Consider the following 15,680-nt stretch of genomic DNA (forward strand, 5'->3'; position numbering starts at 1 on the left):
ATGGCAAAAAGCAGGGCTCCCCAGCTGTGGGACTTTACACCTGGGGAACCCCATGGTGCTAATCCTAACACCAGGCACCTGGTGTCAGGAATAACATCAGGTGCCTGGTGTTAGTTCTAATGAACTTCAAATCTAACAAGCAGGTCCCTCCCTCACATCTGCCCTTCCCACCTCAGCTGAGGAGGCAGCTCATCAGCTCTCTACTGCAGTTCACCTCATCTTGCTCAGAGACTGGTTCTTCATTACAGAGTAAGTACTATTTTTACCTGGCTTAGGGCTGAGTAGAAGTGGAGTTATTTTGGCATGGCTTGTTGCATTTGCTGAGGTGCACTGAGTCCTGCTGGCATTAGCACTTTCTGCTATGGCAGCACTGGCAGTTTCTCAATCACACCAGCAAACACCTTCAGATAGTGTGGGGCCTTGGTGTATGGAAACTGACAAAGTTGGAGCACTCGCGTTTCCCACCATGTGCTGCTCCCACCCTTCTTTCGCCCAGTTTAGACCATTGGTGAGACTTCCTAGTTTCGTTTTTATTTATTATGAGGTTTGCTTTTAGGTTTTTGATAAATTGTAAGAAATCCGGTTGAATTCCAAGTTAAAGTTCAACTTAACCATACTAACATCGCTTCTGATCTGCAAACCGCACTGATTTGGGGATTAAGGTTTTTCTGTCGGGAGTGCTGTGCATGGCCCCGCTGAGTCCTTCATTTCTGTGAACGCGGGGGGTGTTTCACCGCGGGAACGCGGCTGTACGGTGGGTGCGGGACCCGAGCACCGGTCCGCGCGTCCCGTCCCCCCCCGCCGCCCTCCTGCGCTGGCACAGCGGGAGCGAAGCGGAGGAGGCGGCGGCCGCTTCCCCCAGCGCCGCCGGGAGTTGCTCAATCCGGGTCCGCGCGGCTGTGGCTGACACCGGGAAACCCCCGGGGCGGGTGCTCCGGGCGCGGGGACTCCTCCGTGTCGGGGCGGGCGCTCGCTTGGGGCTCCGTACGGCACCGCCCCCCCCCCCCCCCCCCCCTTTGCGCGCTCCCGGCACGCCCGGCCTGCGTGGCAGCCGGCGGGGCGCGCACCCGAGCGGCGGCTGGCGGCGGCGCGTGCGCTGGGGGCGGTCGAGCGCGCGCGGCGAAGTTGCGTGTGGGACGCGGCGCCGCTCGCTCTGTGTCTGCGGGGCTGTGGGGGCCGCGGCCGCCCGATCCCCCCCCCCCCGCTCCTCCGCCCCCCTCCTCGTTCCGCCGCCGGTCACCGGCGCTTCTCCGCCGCTTCGCCGGCTGCAGGTGAGCACCACAGGGCCCCGCAGCCGCCGAGGGCCGCGCTGTGCCGGGGCTGGAACCGCCGCGGGCCCCTTCGCCGCGCGGCCCCTCAGGCGGTGCGGCCGCGCCTCTGCCGCCTTCCGCCGGTCCGCGCTGAGGGGGCAGAGGAGGGGGCGGGATGCCGGGGCCGTTGAGGCCGGGGCCGTTGAGGCCCGGGCCGCCGTGCCTCGTGGCCTGCCTTCCGCCTCACCGGGGCTGCCGCGGCAGCGAGGCCGACACGTGCCCGGGCGGGACGGGAGTGAACGGGAACGGAGGGGTCGGCTCCTGCGGGAGGTGGCGTCCGGCAGCGCTGCGGTGCGAGCGGAGTTAGAACTGCTGTAAAAGCAGGAATGTTTGAGGGGTTCGGTGTCACTGCAGGGCTCTTTGCAGGGGGTTTGGTATTTTAACACCAAAAGCAGCAGCGTACCACGCGTACGTGCCCGGTGGAGGGGTCCCCCCGGAGCCTCGCTGCTGCTGGGGAGCCCGGTATGTGCTCTGGGTCCGTCTGCCTCTTCTCCGGGGGAACTGGATGCTCCTGGGGCTGGCGGAGAGAGCCGCGAGAGCTGCGGGAGCCCCCGGGACCCTCCCGAGCCGCTTTTCCCAGCGGCCTCCTGAGCTGGCAGCTCTGGGCCTGTCCCGTTCTCTCTGCGAGGGGAACGGACCTGTCTGGTGTTCTCTCAAACGACGGGAACCCGGAGAAAACCAGCGCTTCAGGGATTACCACGTTGCTTTGGAGAGAGCACATGTTAGAGCTGAACTAAGAAATACCTTCTTTTTTTATTTTCTTTCTTTCTTTCCTTTTTTTCCCCCCAGCATGTTATTCTTTCCGAAGTGTGATTTATGCCTGCTTAGAGCAATGGTGGATTTTTGAGCTCCATCTGTTTGTCTGTCTGTTCGCACACGCAGGGTATTTCTGCCAACGGTGATTGCCGATGGCATTATTGCAGTGTAAGTAGTTTGATAGGAAATATTGTAGCAATTAGAAGTCCAGTGATGCAAGTTCCTGACGCGTTATGACTGTCTCGCTGTCATTTCTGTGTCTCCTTCAAAAGTTCATTTTTGTGAATCACTGTAAGCAACCCTTGCACTTCTGTAACATTTCTACAGTTTTTGCATTTTGAGACATCTCTTGACACTGAGTCAAACTCTTTCCACTGTTATTCTTTCCCTGTCGACAGTCTTTGTGATAGTCATCTTTTAAGCAACGATGGGGAGGGAGGGAAGGAAGGAACCTCTTTTCAGTAAGAATGTTGCTGTCCCTGTTTCCTATGGCTCTGAGCATTAGAGACCTAAAAAAATGGGGGCTGGGAGGAATTTTTCTTATGATGGAAAAAGAGCATCTTCTGTGGGAAGTGAGATTTCTAGATGGAGTGCGAGTGACTGCTGTCACCCCAGAGGAATTGCACAAGAGAACCAACCTTTTGGTTTCTTAACACCTGTGACCTATAAAACACTTCTTGTTTGGTTTTCCCTCCTTCCTCTGGAATTCTGTTTCTTGATGAGTACATATTTTATGGGGCAGAATGGACATGTAATTTGAGCATGGGCTTTAATACGCCCTTTCAAATTCCTCAGTATTGATTTTAGGGAGAAAAGCAGGGGAAGATGAATTACTTGGGCCCCAAAGCCACACAGGGAAACAGATTTATTTATTTATTTTTTGATAGCATATTGTAGCATTCAGTGATCCTGCCTGAGAAGTTTCACCTCAGTATAGAACACTTAAATGTGCATAGAAAAATATTGAGCCTATGCTGGCTTTTTTCATTCCTCATAGGAATCAAGGCTGTGCTGAGGAAAATAGTGGAAGATGCTGAGGTTTCTCTTCCAGCATGCTTTTTGGATTTACTCACTCCTACCTGTTGAGTACTGAGCAAGTGATCAGTGGCTGTTTACTCAGAGTAAAAGGAGTCATTTTCTTCCGTGGTAATAAGAGTGAGAAATACCTGTGTGGGTTTTGATCCTGCTCTACCTCTAATAAATCAGCTATGAAATGGGGGATAGTTACCAGCAAGTGTCCACCTCCTGCTCACCTTCTAGATGTGTAGAAGACTGATTAGCGGGTGTCTTTTCTTACTTTATGTGGTGCCAAATAGGTTTAACCTCAAGGCTATGACAAATGTATACACAACAGTGTGCAGTACAGGCTAGACAGTGTGAACTGGAGGAACCAGTAAGTGGGGCAGGGGATGGAAATCAAATGTGCACATTCTGAAATTAAAGCAAGAAAATGGACAGTGTGTTCTGGAGGAGCAGAGGAAGTACGAGGGGAAGATTTAAAAAATAAGATGATGAAAGTGGGCGTCAGTGTGACCTCTGGGGTCTGACTTTTGCTCTTTCCTAAATGAAGCCTGGTTTGGGATATAGTCCTTGCAGGAAGTGAGTTTAATAACCCAACTTGTTTGGGTTTTTTCATTCTAGTATGCTTTTCTCAGATCTTCTTGTTATAGAAGAGGGTGTTTATGGTGATCTCCAGCAAATGAAAAGAATAAGCATACGGAACCTCATTTTAGAAGTTGGGACCATCTTTACCATTAAGTGAGCATATTTTGAATTGCAACCTTCTCAGTCATACTGCAATTCCACATTCACGTAGATGCACAGTGGCCACAATGCTCTGTATGGTTAGAGAGCTGTGATTAAGGAAGTCATGAAGAGCCATTCTACCTGTCACACACACTTCTGTATTTGTCCTTTAAACTCACTTAACCAGTTCAGTTTCTCTTCCATGGGAATGATGGTGACTAATTCACTGTATACCTGTCCAAGTGCTTGCCTGGGTTGTTTGTAGGAAGTTACATGATCTTTGCATTCAGTATAAATGCAAGATGCAGGAAAAACATTCTTGTAGTATTGAAAGCAAACACAAAATTTTCATGTAGTTGAAACATATAATTCACAGTTGTCTTGATATAAACTTTGTCACTGAAGATGCTGAAAATGTGACTTTGAGAAAACGGTGACCCACTCTGCTGGTTTGGCAGCAAGGAGGCTTGTGTGTTTGTGACACATGGACTGGACAGAGTGGCCTTTTCCAAATAATATCCTGTGGAAGTTAAAGGTTGTCCAAAATGGACAGAGTTGACACTGTCCAGTTAAAGGCAAGGGGCCTTGAAAATCCTTTATTTTGTTCCTAAGTCCTGTTAAATGCTGTTATACTCACCCTTCCCCTTGAAAAGCTTTTAGTACAAGCACATGCAAGTGCTCAGCAAGCTCTTTGTGCTTTTTCTAAGCACTTTTCTAAGGGCCTTAGAAGATAAGTATGGTTTATCTGAAAGCTGAGGACAACAGAATGGGGAAGATTTGGCATGTCTCAGCATCATGCACAGTTCTTGCATTGCTGAGCTACCATCAAACAGCTTGGTGCTACCAACCCTTGTGTTCTCTGTTCTGCCGTGCCAGGGGTGGCATTCAGGATATTGGTGTAAAACTAAGGAACTAAAGAAGGAGGGGGGAAACCCCAAACCAAAGTTGGATTAAATAAGAGGATTGAACCACTTTACTCTGTGGCAGCTGGAAGAGCAAGTTGTATTTTCCCTGGCTGCGTCTTTGCCCAAAGGGGAACTGAGCCATGGAAGGATGGAAGGACCGTCGCAGTGGAGGGACTAGGATGTGCAATGGGGAAAGCAGGCTGGACCCTTTCGGCCTCATGCTTTTAATGGAGCAGGGGTCTGTTGGCTGCAGAGCACGTTGGATGTGATGTAATAGATCCTTTCACTCCTAAATTCCATGTTTCACTGTAGAGCTGTGTCTCTAAGATTAGAAGGAGGTGGGAAAAAAAATAGCTAGGAGATAGAAATTGTGTTCAAACTGAGAGGTGATGTTGCCCCTGGCAGTGTTCTTCCTTTCCGAAGAAAAAACCAGAAGCCAAAAGATTTGCATGCAAAATCTAGATTGAAGACTGACATTAAAATAATAGCAGCTTTTTGTTGCCCCAGCAAGTTGAAGTTGCTGCACTGTGTGTAAATATTACAGAAAATTAAATGGTAGAAAACACTTCTTTAAATATTTCTCTCGGGTTTGGGGGTGTGTGGAGATCAGTGTGTCTGCTTTTAAAGCCAGTTGGAAGCTGCTGTCTGAAGTTGGCTGCAGTGTAGGACAGGGAGAAGAGAGGTTCTGTGTCTGCGATGAAGTGGGCAGTTCTAGAGCTTGTGAGCTAGGTTTTGTTTAAAACTAGCAAGCCACAGGGAGCTATTTTTAATAGTGGTTTGAATGCAGAAGTCTGTAAAGCTGTCAAATCTCTTTATGGGTAGATGGGTCTTCTTCTATCTTGGCGTATTTTTATATGCATATTGGATTGGATCAAGATTACTGCGTGCTCTAACCTGTGCTAAGTATTTAAACATCTGGACTTGCTGTAAGTGCCATTGTTGTTCCTGTGTGAGGGGTGTTTTGGATTGTTTTTGAACATTTAAAAGTATTTCAGGGGAAAATATTTTTCTTCCATTCCACCAGTGAATGTGGCTTCCTGTGATCAGTCAGATGATGGAGTTTACCTGTGGCATGGTGAAATAAATGGCAAATAATTTTATGGTGTCAGTACGATTAAAGGAATTACATTTCTAAAATGTTTACTCCAGCTTGGTGCTACTTTAAGTGTCTGCTATCATAGATTCCAGGCAGTGAACAGCTGTCTGTCACAGATGGGAGAGGAAAAAAGACTTCCCCGTTGCTTCTTACTTCTAAAAAGGTTTCCATATAAAACCAGTAGTAATGTAATACAACCTTTTAGTCAAATCTGAGTTTCCTGTTACATGTTTAAGTGAACCAACAGCAGACTCTGTTTGAAACCAAATAGTGTAAGTGAATGAGATTCTAGGAATTTTGTGCTTTAAATTGTTCGTGAAAGTTCACAAATGTTCATTTAACAGCTGGAATGCACTATTTAGTAAATATCAGGAAAACAAACAAAACCAATAACTTCCTCTCCCCCCTCCATTCCCCCCAACTGACCCCCCCCTTGCAGGTAGTTCATGAGTTAATTCTTCTGTCTGCTGTTCCAGTGAAGTGGTATTGTCTGTCCTGTTCGTGTACTGTGTTTTACACAACAAAATCAGGTAGACTAGAAACTGTTAAGGAAGCATATAGCAAACCCATATTTTCAATAAGAGCCAGGGCAATGAAGTCCAAAAAAGAGCCAATGTGAAAGGAGTTCTGTTTTTTGTTAGAGTGTTGCCTGCTGGGATCTCAAGATGGCAGAAATGCAGTTTGTGCACAGAACTACATGAATTTAGGTTTAGATTGTAAATAGATCTGCTGTTTTTATTGCTCTGTGAGCTAGTACACCACAGCAATTATAAAACCTATTAAAGTAGTTTCAACATGTCTGGTGACAAAATGCAGGAGATGGTAAGATTGTTGTTTTGAAATTAAAAAGTTGCTGCTGCTGCTGGCATAGTGCTTTTCCCTTTATGGTTGTTTCCTTGATACCTTTATTTTTCCTACCTCCTCTTTTTTAACAGGTATATTACAATCCCAAGTCATTTCTTAAAGATCTTGTGTTTATTTGGTTTGAGTAACGCAAGTCTCCAGCTGTGGACTCCAGCACATATAATGTGCTTCACATGATGAATGAAAGTAGGTGCCAAACCATGCCCTGCCTTGGGGTAGATCTTGGGCACTAACCCTGCAGATCAATACATTTGTTTTTGAGGAAGGCAGTTTATTTCGTCACTTTATCCAAGTACTGACTGGGTTTTGTTGTAATTTCAAGAAGTTCTCATTCTCAAGCTGTTGTGGTTTCTCTGTCGGGAGCTGGCAGGTGCAGTGATCTGTGCTTATTTTGGTTCACCATGTCTTTAAAATGTGACTACACCTCCGAACTGATTTATCTCAATATAATACATAATAGGCTTTTTTTTTTTAATTCAGTGGATGGGTTGTTTGTGTAACATCAGTTGGGAGTTGTCTGGAAATGTTGTTTTTCCAAGCATGTAGATGCTGCTGAGGCGGTTCCAGAAACCCCTTTTGGAAACAGGACTTCTGGGTAGGGGAAGGACATGGCTCCAGTCTTGTGTGGCTGGTGGCAGAATGATGTGTGGGAGTGCTCATTTCAGGCAGTGCTAGTTCAGTGAGCTTAAGACTCTAATAAACCAACGTAAGTGAGGACTCAAGGGTAATAAACCTGAGTGTGGCAATGCTAGAGATTCCCCTTTGTGGAGGGAGGGGAGTAATAATGTCTTGTGTGCTGTCTCAGCTGTGTACAAGATGAATGGCTGTCAACAGTCTGGCTGGTGCATCCCCAGATATGTATTTCAGCATTGCCCAGAGACAGCTGAGGGACCTTCCTGAGGAGGTCTCAGTGTTTCGTTTCAATGCAGCATCCTACCTTCTGGACCCAAAACATCCTTTGGTGGGATTCCCCAGCACTGTCCTTACTGGAGACACTTTTGCCATCCTCTTCCTCCATGTGCTATATCCAAGTGAATCATAGTCACCTCACCTAGTGTTTTAGTATTTCAGGGGTCAAAAACTGAACTGATAAGGGCTATGACCCTGTGCCCAGCCCAGCCTGCTGACGGAGCAGGTGTTGCTCCACACCCTGGGGAGGATTTGCAAGTCTTTCCTTTTGCAGAGCTCAATGGCAGATCTTGGTCTCCAGTTACTTTTGTTGTTGGGTGTTTGAGAAGCCCACTTGCTGCAAAGTGGGAAGGATCCACCAGCCTGTTGAAAACTCATGATGTGCATGAAGCTGAGCTTTAAGTCCATGCTGACAGGGAAAATGGGAGCTGGCTGGTTGGGATTTCTCCCTGTCAGAGCTGGTGTGCTAGGAGATAGTGCAGCTTTCAAGCTGTTGAGTCCATACTTGCTGCTCAATGGTGCTTGCTTAAGGCAGTCACTGTTTACTGGCTCAAATGGTGCAGAATAGATAATACAAGTTCTGATATTTCTTAGAGCCAACTGTCCTATCTTACTCAGGAGAATAACTTTATTTCTTAGCCTAGTGATTTTTAAACTGTGAAATTGGAGATGGAAATCACTGCAGATGGTGCAATAATTGGGGAATGTTGACCTACAGGATGGGTTGCAACTTCACAGTACAATGAATATGATTCCTTTCAGGAATTTCAGTTTAAGTCTCTGTCCCACTCTTAACCTTGCGGCCACTTGTCTCTGCTGGCCTGAAAAAGAGTGCGCTTTCTTGTTGGAATGTTCTGTTTCTTGCATGGGAACATTCTCAAGGTCAAGTCTGTCTTGGAGTTTGTGCTGGGTTCTGGTTCTTGGGGGAGACACATGCCCTTATACTGAGGAGAGGGGGAGAAAAGCTATGGATATTTTAAGATTCCCTTCCTCCAAGAGTAGGGACTCAGGATAGAATAGGTATCAACAAACATGGACATAAAAATTCCCTCCTCTTTCATTCATGGAAGCTCTGCTTTCATTCTTCCATGCTGTCAGTATTTCATTAGTTCTTCTGTCAGATTTGTGTAAAATAGGAAATCTAAGAAACATTTAACTGGAACAAAATAACCCCCTAAACAAGCTTGAAAAGGTTTAAAAAGGTATATGAATGTTTTCCAAAGAAGCAAGTAAGTCACAACTCTGTGTCTGTGCTACCCTTTAATCAGTTGGGAAACCTAAGTGGTGACTTTCAGCTGTCACTATATTAAGAACCAGTGCTGCCTTTTGTGGCAGGCTGTATATACTGAACTCAATACTATGTTGTAAATATTCTTGCTTAGTTTTCATAATCATTCTACTTAGAGTAAGCGCTTCTTGGGTGGGTATTACAAATCTGTTAATCTTTATGGTATTTATAGGGTAATTTTTAACTCTCTTGAGCTTCTTATTTCCTTGCAGGTCAATTACTCAATTTATAACTTTGTCGGTTCTAAGAACTTTACCATTCAAGGGTAAACAGTGTTAGGTATGGTTCTTTACCTGTGTTTGCTCTTAGTTCTTTGTATATTAAGATATGCAATAACTTACTCTGTGACTTATTTATTGGGATTTCTTTTAGTCTCCCTAGTTTGCACTTTAAAGTGACTATGATGACTTATTTTAGCTTTCATGACTAATGTGGGGAGAAGGAAAGCTTGCAGCAGTTCTCTGAAAAAAAGGCTCTTAATCAACTTGAAGCTATTTAAGTCAAAGTTGCTGCGAATAGTGTTTAAATATTCTGGATTGTCTAGAGGTGAAACCGATGACTAAGTCAAACACTTTGCTGTATTGTGAGCACACAGCCCTCCAAGGGAGGATTTGACCCTGTGGTAGGGAAAGGTGACTGACTTGATTTTTATGTTCTCACTGTAGTTGTCTAAGGTAGAGTGAAAACCTGCTCTGACTCTATGGGGTTTCAGTTGGCTTATGGAAAGAGAATAAAGTAATCTCCAGCACTGGAGCTTTTGTTCTTGAAACTGCCTTTCTTGTTGCTCTTTTACCACATCACCACAACACTGCAACCTGGTGGTGGTGATCCTTGTGGAGCAGTGGGGCGTACACTCTTTCCATAGCATTTTACCCACTGAGAAGAAGTTTGGAGCTGTAGGGTGGGAGAGAGGTATGTGTAGTCAAGAAAATTGCTGGTGACATGGCAGCCCTGGGTTTGGGAGGCATCCATCATTGCTCATATGGCCAGTAGCCCTTGGAAATAACAGGATTGTAGGAAATTTTCTGGAAAGCCTGAGGTAGGTAGGGCCAGAGATGCTTAAAAATCTAGTGCTGCAATCTCTTCCTTTTGTTACCTGTGAATGCTGATGTATGAAGCTTCTGCTGCAAAACCAGGTTTCACCATCTGTAGTGGCTTTTTGAAAATAGAATATCCAAAGGAGCCAAGTTCCAGTTGCACTTTTCCTTCCTCCCAGGGGTAAACTAGGATTCATTCCCTTGTAGCATTTTGGGTATAATGTGCTGTTACTGTCACTCTCAATGAAGTGTGTATTGTTTCCAAAGATTCAGCCAGGGTTTGTTTGGAGTTGGTTGTTTTGTAAGCACATCACACTATGTGTAATGTTTGTTGTCTGCTTGTGGGATTTTTGTTCTTGCTTTCCCATAAACCCCTTCAGTAGTCTGTGTACTTACGGATTAGAAAAATGTCAAAAGGGAAATGAAGGAAACAAGAGCTTTATTTTCAGAATAGGAAAACCACGTTTACTGCCTCAGCATCATTCAGTCTGTTAATAACAAGGCACTGAAAACCAGTATCTCAACACTGCTCAGGCCAGTCTTCTGGTCACTATTCACATCTGGGAACACCTTTTGGAGTATTTGGGTTTGCGTTTTGCTAAAGTCAGCTCCATGGGGAAGCTTTGTGCTGGTGTCTTCTCTCCTGCGCAGCTTGGCCATGACATGGGTCCCCGAGGTGCCCCTCTAGCCTTTGCCAGCTTTATTTCAGAGTTTGTAGGACTGGCAGGAGAATCTGGTGTTCTGTCCCCCGGCTGGTGTGTGGGAACTTGGTCAGCTGGAAAAGCTTAACAGAAAGTGAAGCCTGGGTTGGCAGGATGAGTGTCTTGTGTGTGATTTGAAACAACCTTGTTTGCATCTGGTGCTCTAGAAGAAGTCGAGTTTGAAACGAATCATTCATCATGAGTCTTACCAGACATTGCTGAAATCATGTGCTTTCTTATTATCCATCTGAAACTGGGGACAGCTGAGTACCAACTTGCTTGTTGTTTTGGTGACATAGATGACACTAATGAATTTGATAAATGCAGCTAGATGGTATGGGGAATATAGTTTTCTTTTGGAAGCCATCTCTAATTTGTTATACAGGATTACGTTCAAACTTCTATCTACTCTTAAGTCATCAGGCAGCAGTAATAACCAGGGAGCTTTTGTTCATACATGCAATGTGGTGTTAGTTCTCCTCTGGCCTCAGCTGCTGTCACCCATAGTTTTTCCTTCATGCAGTTACCATAGCATGAGATAACGGTGCTTGCAAGCATGTGGTTTTACGTTTTGCTAGGAGCACATGGCAGGTTCTTCCATAGATCAACTATCATTTTACTAAGTAGGCTTTTGGCTTGGTTTAGACTGTAGGCTCTTCAGGGAGTGAGTTATCATGCAGTGGAGCTGGGGCTACCAGCTGTGCTGAAGCAACTTCCCTTGCCACCTCCCATGTTTTAAATGTCAGGTTTGACCTCTAAAACTGGATGGTGTAGTCCTGCCTCTGCCTCCCTGCACTGACGGTTTGCATTTCTGGGGGTTGCGTTCAACTCTTGTGCCTTGTTTTGGTCTGAAATTGTCATCAGGCAATTAGTAGATGATGCAAATTCATTAATAAATGTTCTGTTTATTTAAATATCTTGTTTTCCTTCTGAGTGTTCCCCTTTTCCACACGTTTACTCAGTTGTTAGGCAGCTCTTGGTTGTGGTGTGGGAACTCTGTCCACTCACAGGAATGTGTGCTACTGAAGCAGCTTTGTTGTTTTTATAGAAGCCTTGCCCACACACTCCTTTTGCTTTCCAAATACCTACAAATCCCTGCATGATTCTGCTGACATCACTGTGGTGATCCACATTTATTTTGTGACACTGTCTAGGGGTTAGAGCAGAGTGCGGAGTCAGGACAGGCCTGTTTTGTTTGACTCCATCTTTGACTCAAGTCAAGTCTGGACACTTAATACAGCAACTCATTCATTTTCAAATAAATTGCTACATCACTCTTCAGTTATTTTCCTGCCAGCTCTTGAAGCTGCTTGGTTTTACATTAGGTCTGTTTGATCCTTTGCTGTCACTGCTCTTTAATGTTGATTTTTCTGGTTTTGCTCTTGCTATGCTATGTTTGCTGCTTCCAGGTCTTGGATAGCTGTGCGTGGATTTTGCTGGACTTAAAATGTTTTCTGTTGATGAGTAGTAGTGTGTTATTCACAGGTATTAATAATGATTTGCATTAACATTACTAAAACATGTTGTATCTTATTTTGAAATACTGTAAATATTTGTGTTTCTTTTCTGAAGCAAACCTTTGTGTGTGTGCAAGAATCTGGTGGGAAGCAGTTCTCTTCCAATGCTGATGAACTGGTCTGAGGTAGATATTTTCAGCTGTGTTCCGGATAATTACTCTCAAAAACTGGTAATTTGAGATGGTTGGAAAATTACATTTTACTTAGTTCATGGATTGCTGAAAGCTAAATTGCATCCTGTGCCTCAGCTGGACTTTTTTTGTTTCTTTCTTTTAATTGCATTAGCACTTTAACCGTAAGTACTTCTCATCATGGCTGTGGCTGATGGGGAGGTATCTGGTGGCTGATGGAACAGATGCTGCATTTTGAAAATGTAATGTAAAGCCTTTGCAGACGTCTGTTAACTCTTTGTTTTCGTCCTTTCTGGCACAAGTGCTTTTTTATTAATATCTGAAGAACTGTGTAGTACCTGGCAAGAAATCTGTGAGGTGGACCTCAGTTTTAGTGAGGAGACCGGGGCAGGGCAAGTCTTCACTCTTGCCAGTCTCTTGTACGCATATGGTGAGAAACTGCTCAGGCTCTGATCAGATTATTGCTGTGGAGCTGGGAATGCCTGAAAGGCATTGTGTGCTATAAAGCAGAGATTTCTTGGACAAGAAACTGGAAGTGAAACTGTGGAGCTGCTGTTCTGGTAAGTGAAGTGTAATTTTTCTGCTCCCTCAAATAGGCAAATTTGTGTTCTAACAGCACAGTATTAGTCTGAGTTACATGCGGTGTCTTGGCAATTGGGGGAGGCTGGGAAAGAAATGGAGGGTGGGCAGGATTTTTGTTTGCATGAGTAAGCTTATGGGGTTTAATGATTTGATACAATGAGTTTATACTTCAATATTGAAGCTTATTAGAATAATAGAAAGCTGTTTCATAGAGGGCAGAATATAGTGTGAAACGTGGTGTCTCTTGCACAGAGCTTCCACATTTAGTTATCCTTTTCTTGAAAGGATAATTCCCAGTTTCTCTTCAAAACATTCTGTGCAGGCCTTTTTGTAAGGGGAAAAAAAAATTGGACCCAATTTAAATAGACAAGTCTTGTGAATCCTGAAAGAATTTGGGCATTTAGCCCAGGAAGGGGAGAGTTTTCTCAAGAACTTCATCAACTCTGTCTGTCTTCAGTAATAAAAGCAGCTATGCAGGTTTTATAGAGAGTGGGGGTGTTTTGTTGTACCCATAGCCTTGATCTGCAAGACACTCTTGAATGAATCTTGTTCTTTAAGGAAAACTGGGAAAGGAGATGGAGATGTGTCACATATACTGATGTAGAATTGTGGATATGAGTTGAAGAGATACAGGGATTCTTGGAATACTGATGCCGTTAGCTCCAGATACTTAAGAACATGTAGGGAAACTGACTATATAGTATAGATAAGATGCATTATTGGAATATTGATAATACAGTCTTATTTAGCATATTTTGAGGCTGAAAAAAATACCATACTATTTGTAGTGTAACTATTTTTGTAAGCAGAAAAATGTTAAACCTTCTTACATGGGGAAGAGTTTCTGCTTCCGTTTGGCTGTTACTTGCAAGATCCAGATGCTGCACAAGCTCTTCCTGTAATGCGAGCATCTGGCTGCTTGGAAGCTTTGCTTAAGGTTTTATGAGGTGGCTTTGAAGTTGCCTTTGGATTTGAATCATATGAGTCTTTAGGTTGGCTGGGCTGCATAATTCTTGGCATCATTTCCTCTTGCTTATGATTATGAGAAATGTAAATACTTCAAGCTGTTGTTCTGATGTTTTGAAGTTGAGTGAATGTATATCTATATATATTTATATAGTTATAGGTATCCATATCTTCCTCTGTTCCTTTTCTCTGTATTTGAGACAGATATGTTGGCTATGAAGACTCATGTTAATGGCTGTAGAGAGAAACTGCATGAGCAGAATAGTTACAGCAGGTTTTATGGGTTCTGAGCCCATCAGACATGGGCTTGCTCTTTTTCTTTGGGCTGCCTAAGAGTTCCTTAACCATTTGAGAAATTCCAGCAATATTTCAGAAGTCTCTTTGTGAGGTTTGCTTATTATTGGTCAGATGTTTGGAAGTGTGCTACTAAAAAAGGTATTTATTAGTGCTGATGGTGATGTTTGTAATCACATATGCATTTATAAAGACTTGGTTAGGATTTAAGGTCATAAGTTTAAACTTTCTGAAAACAGACCAGGCTGAACAGTTGCCATATGGGGAGTTAGGGGCTATAGCAGGAGAACTTACTTATTTTTCATACTTTTGCACATTACTTCTGTTTTTGTCTTACTGGCTTAAGATGGTCCATTTGCATGCGCTCTTGTTTGAGATGGCTGGTTGCTAAAGTTGTCTCAGTGGGAAGAAGCTCTGGAAGTAGCTTAAATTCTTAGTTGTGCGGGGTAGAAACTTAATTTAGGGATTGGTTGAAGTTGGATCTTTTCACCATAGATTGGGAACAATCAGTCTTCTCTATTACTTGATTTTTTACTCTTTGTTTACAAGGGCTCTTCAGGTACTGAATGAGAGTGGAAACTATTTCACATATAGATTAACTCGCTGGGAGTCAAGAAAGTTTGCTTACTTATGGGCAAGTGGCTGGTTGTTCCTGTGATGGGGGAAGGAGATGGTACAGCCAGGAGGGTAATGAAGTTGACATTACTGGTACAGATAGCACGTTTCATAGCTGTATATGATGTTGCTTTTTTCAGTTATGCCTTAATGATGTGAAAATATCTGGCAGTTTCTGTGAACATTCACATTATGAATATATTTCCAACGTATATTTAATCTTTCCTTCATCAAAATTAATGAATTCTGAAAAAGATAACAGAAATGTTCTTAAATAATTTGGCTTCAGGCTTGAAAGTTTTATTGCATTATGAATTAAAAGGTGAGCATGTTGTTGCACGCGTGGTAAGCAATACAGTAACATTCCAGGTAGACTTAGTATGTGTTTATTTTTAACGTGTTTTGTTAGCACCAGTAGTGGCCATTTGAGGTCTATTTCTGATGTTTCAAAGGTTATAAAAATGATATAGTGACTACTTTTGGAAAGCTCAAAAATGCAACTAGAAGGATGTAAATCAAGGTATGTTGGCTTTTATCTGAAATACATGTAAGTGAAAACAAGTTGGGGAAGAACTCAGCCTGCTGTTGCTCTACTATGTTAACAGTATTATCTCTCTTCAAAGGAACTGTTGTCAGGTTAAATGCCACTGAGTGTTATCCATCCTCAATTTTGGATGTGAGTATGTATTTGATATTCATCTACATCTGACACAAACACTGTACACAAATAGTTCCATGTAGTGTTGCACTAGGGAGTTCTGTACAGTGAAATAAGAGGTGGGAATAGTCCAGTTAGGCTGGTGAAAAGGAATATTTACCTTACCACATTGATTACTTAGTCATAACTATAAATCACCAAGCACTTCTGGCAGTGATCCTAGGACTGCTTAATAGAAGCAGCATGAAATCATCCCTTGTAATAGATAGAGCTACATGGCATCTAAACTGTATTCAGAAGACTTT

General features: G+C 43.8%; 1 protein-coding gene across 4 annotated transcripts in view; it reads left to right on the forward strand.

Moving 5' to 3' along the window:
* The first annotated feature begins 205 nt into the window (after nt 1-205).
* Nucleotides 206-15,680, forward strand: part of NEK6 (NIMA related kinase 6) — a 60,857-nt gene continuing 45,382 nt past the window's right edge. For 2 of the 4 annotated variants that reach the window (XM_034067648.1, XM_034067651.1), the window contains exon 1: nt 206-249. The gene's annotated coding sequence lies outside the window, so the exon portion shown is untranslated. Of the gene's footprint in view, nt 250-1,136; nt 1,272-15,680 lie in introns of those variants that run through there. The other 2 variants (XM_034067649.1, XM_034067650.1) reach the window with 2 other exon arrangements.

The sequence above is a fragment of the Melopsittacus undulatus genome, chromosome 11, assembly GCF_012275295.1.
Source record: "Melopsittacus undulatus isolate bMelUnd1 chromosome 11, bMelUnd1.mat.Z, whole genome shotgun sequence".
In the NCBI taxonomy this organism is placed as follows: Eukaryota; Metazoa; Chordata; class Aves; order Psittaciformes; family Psittaculidae; genus Melopsittacus; species Melopsittacus undulatus.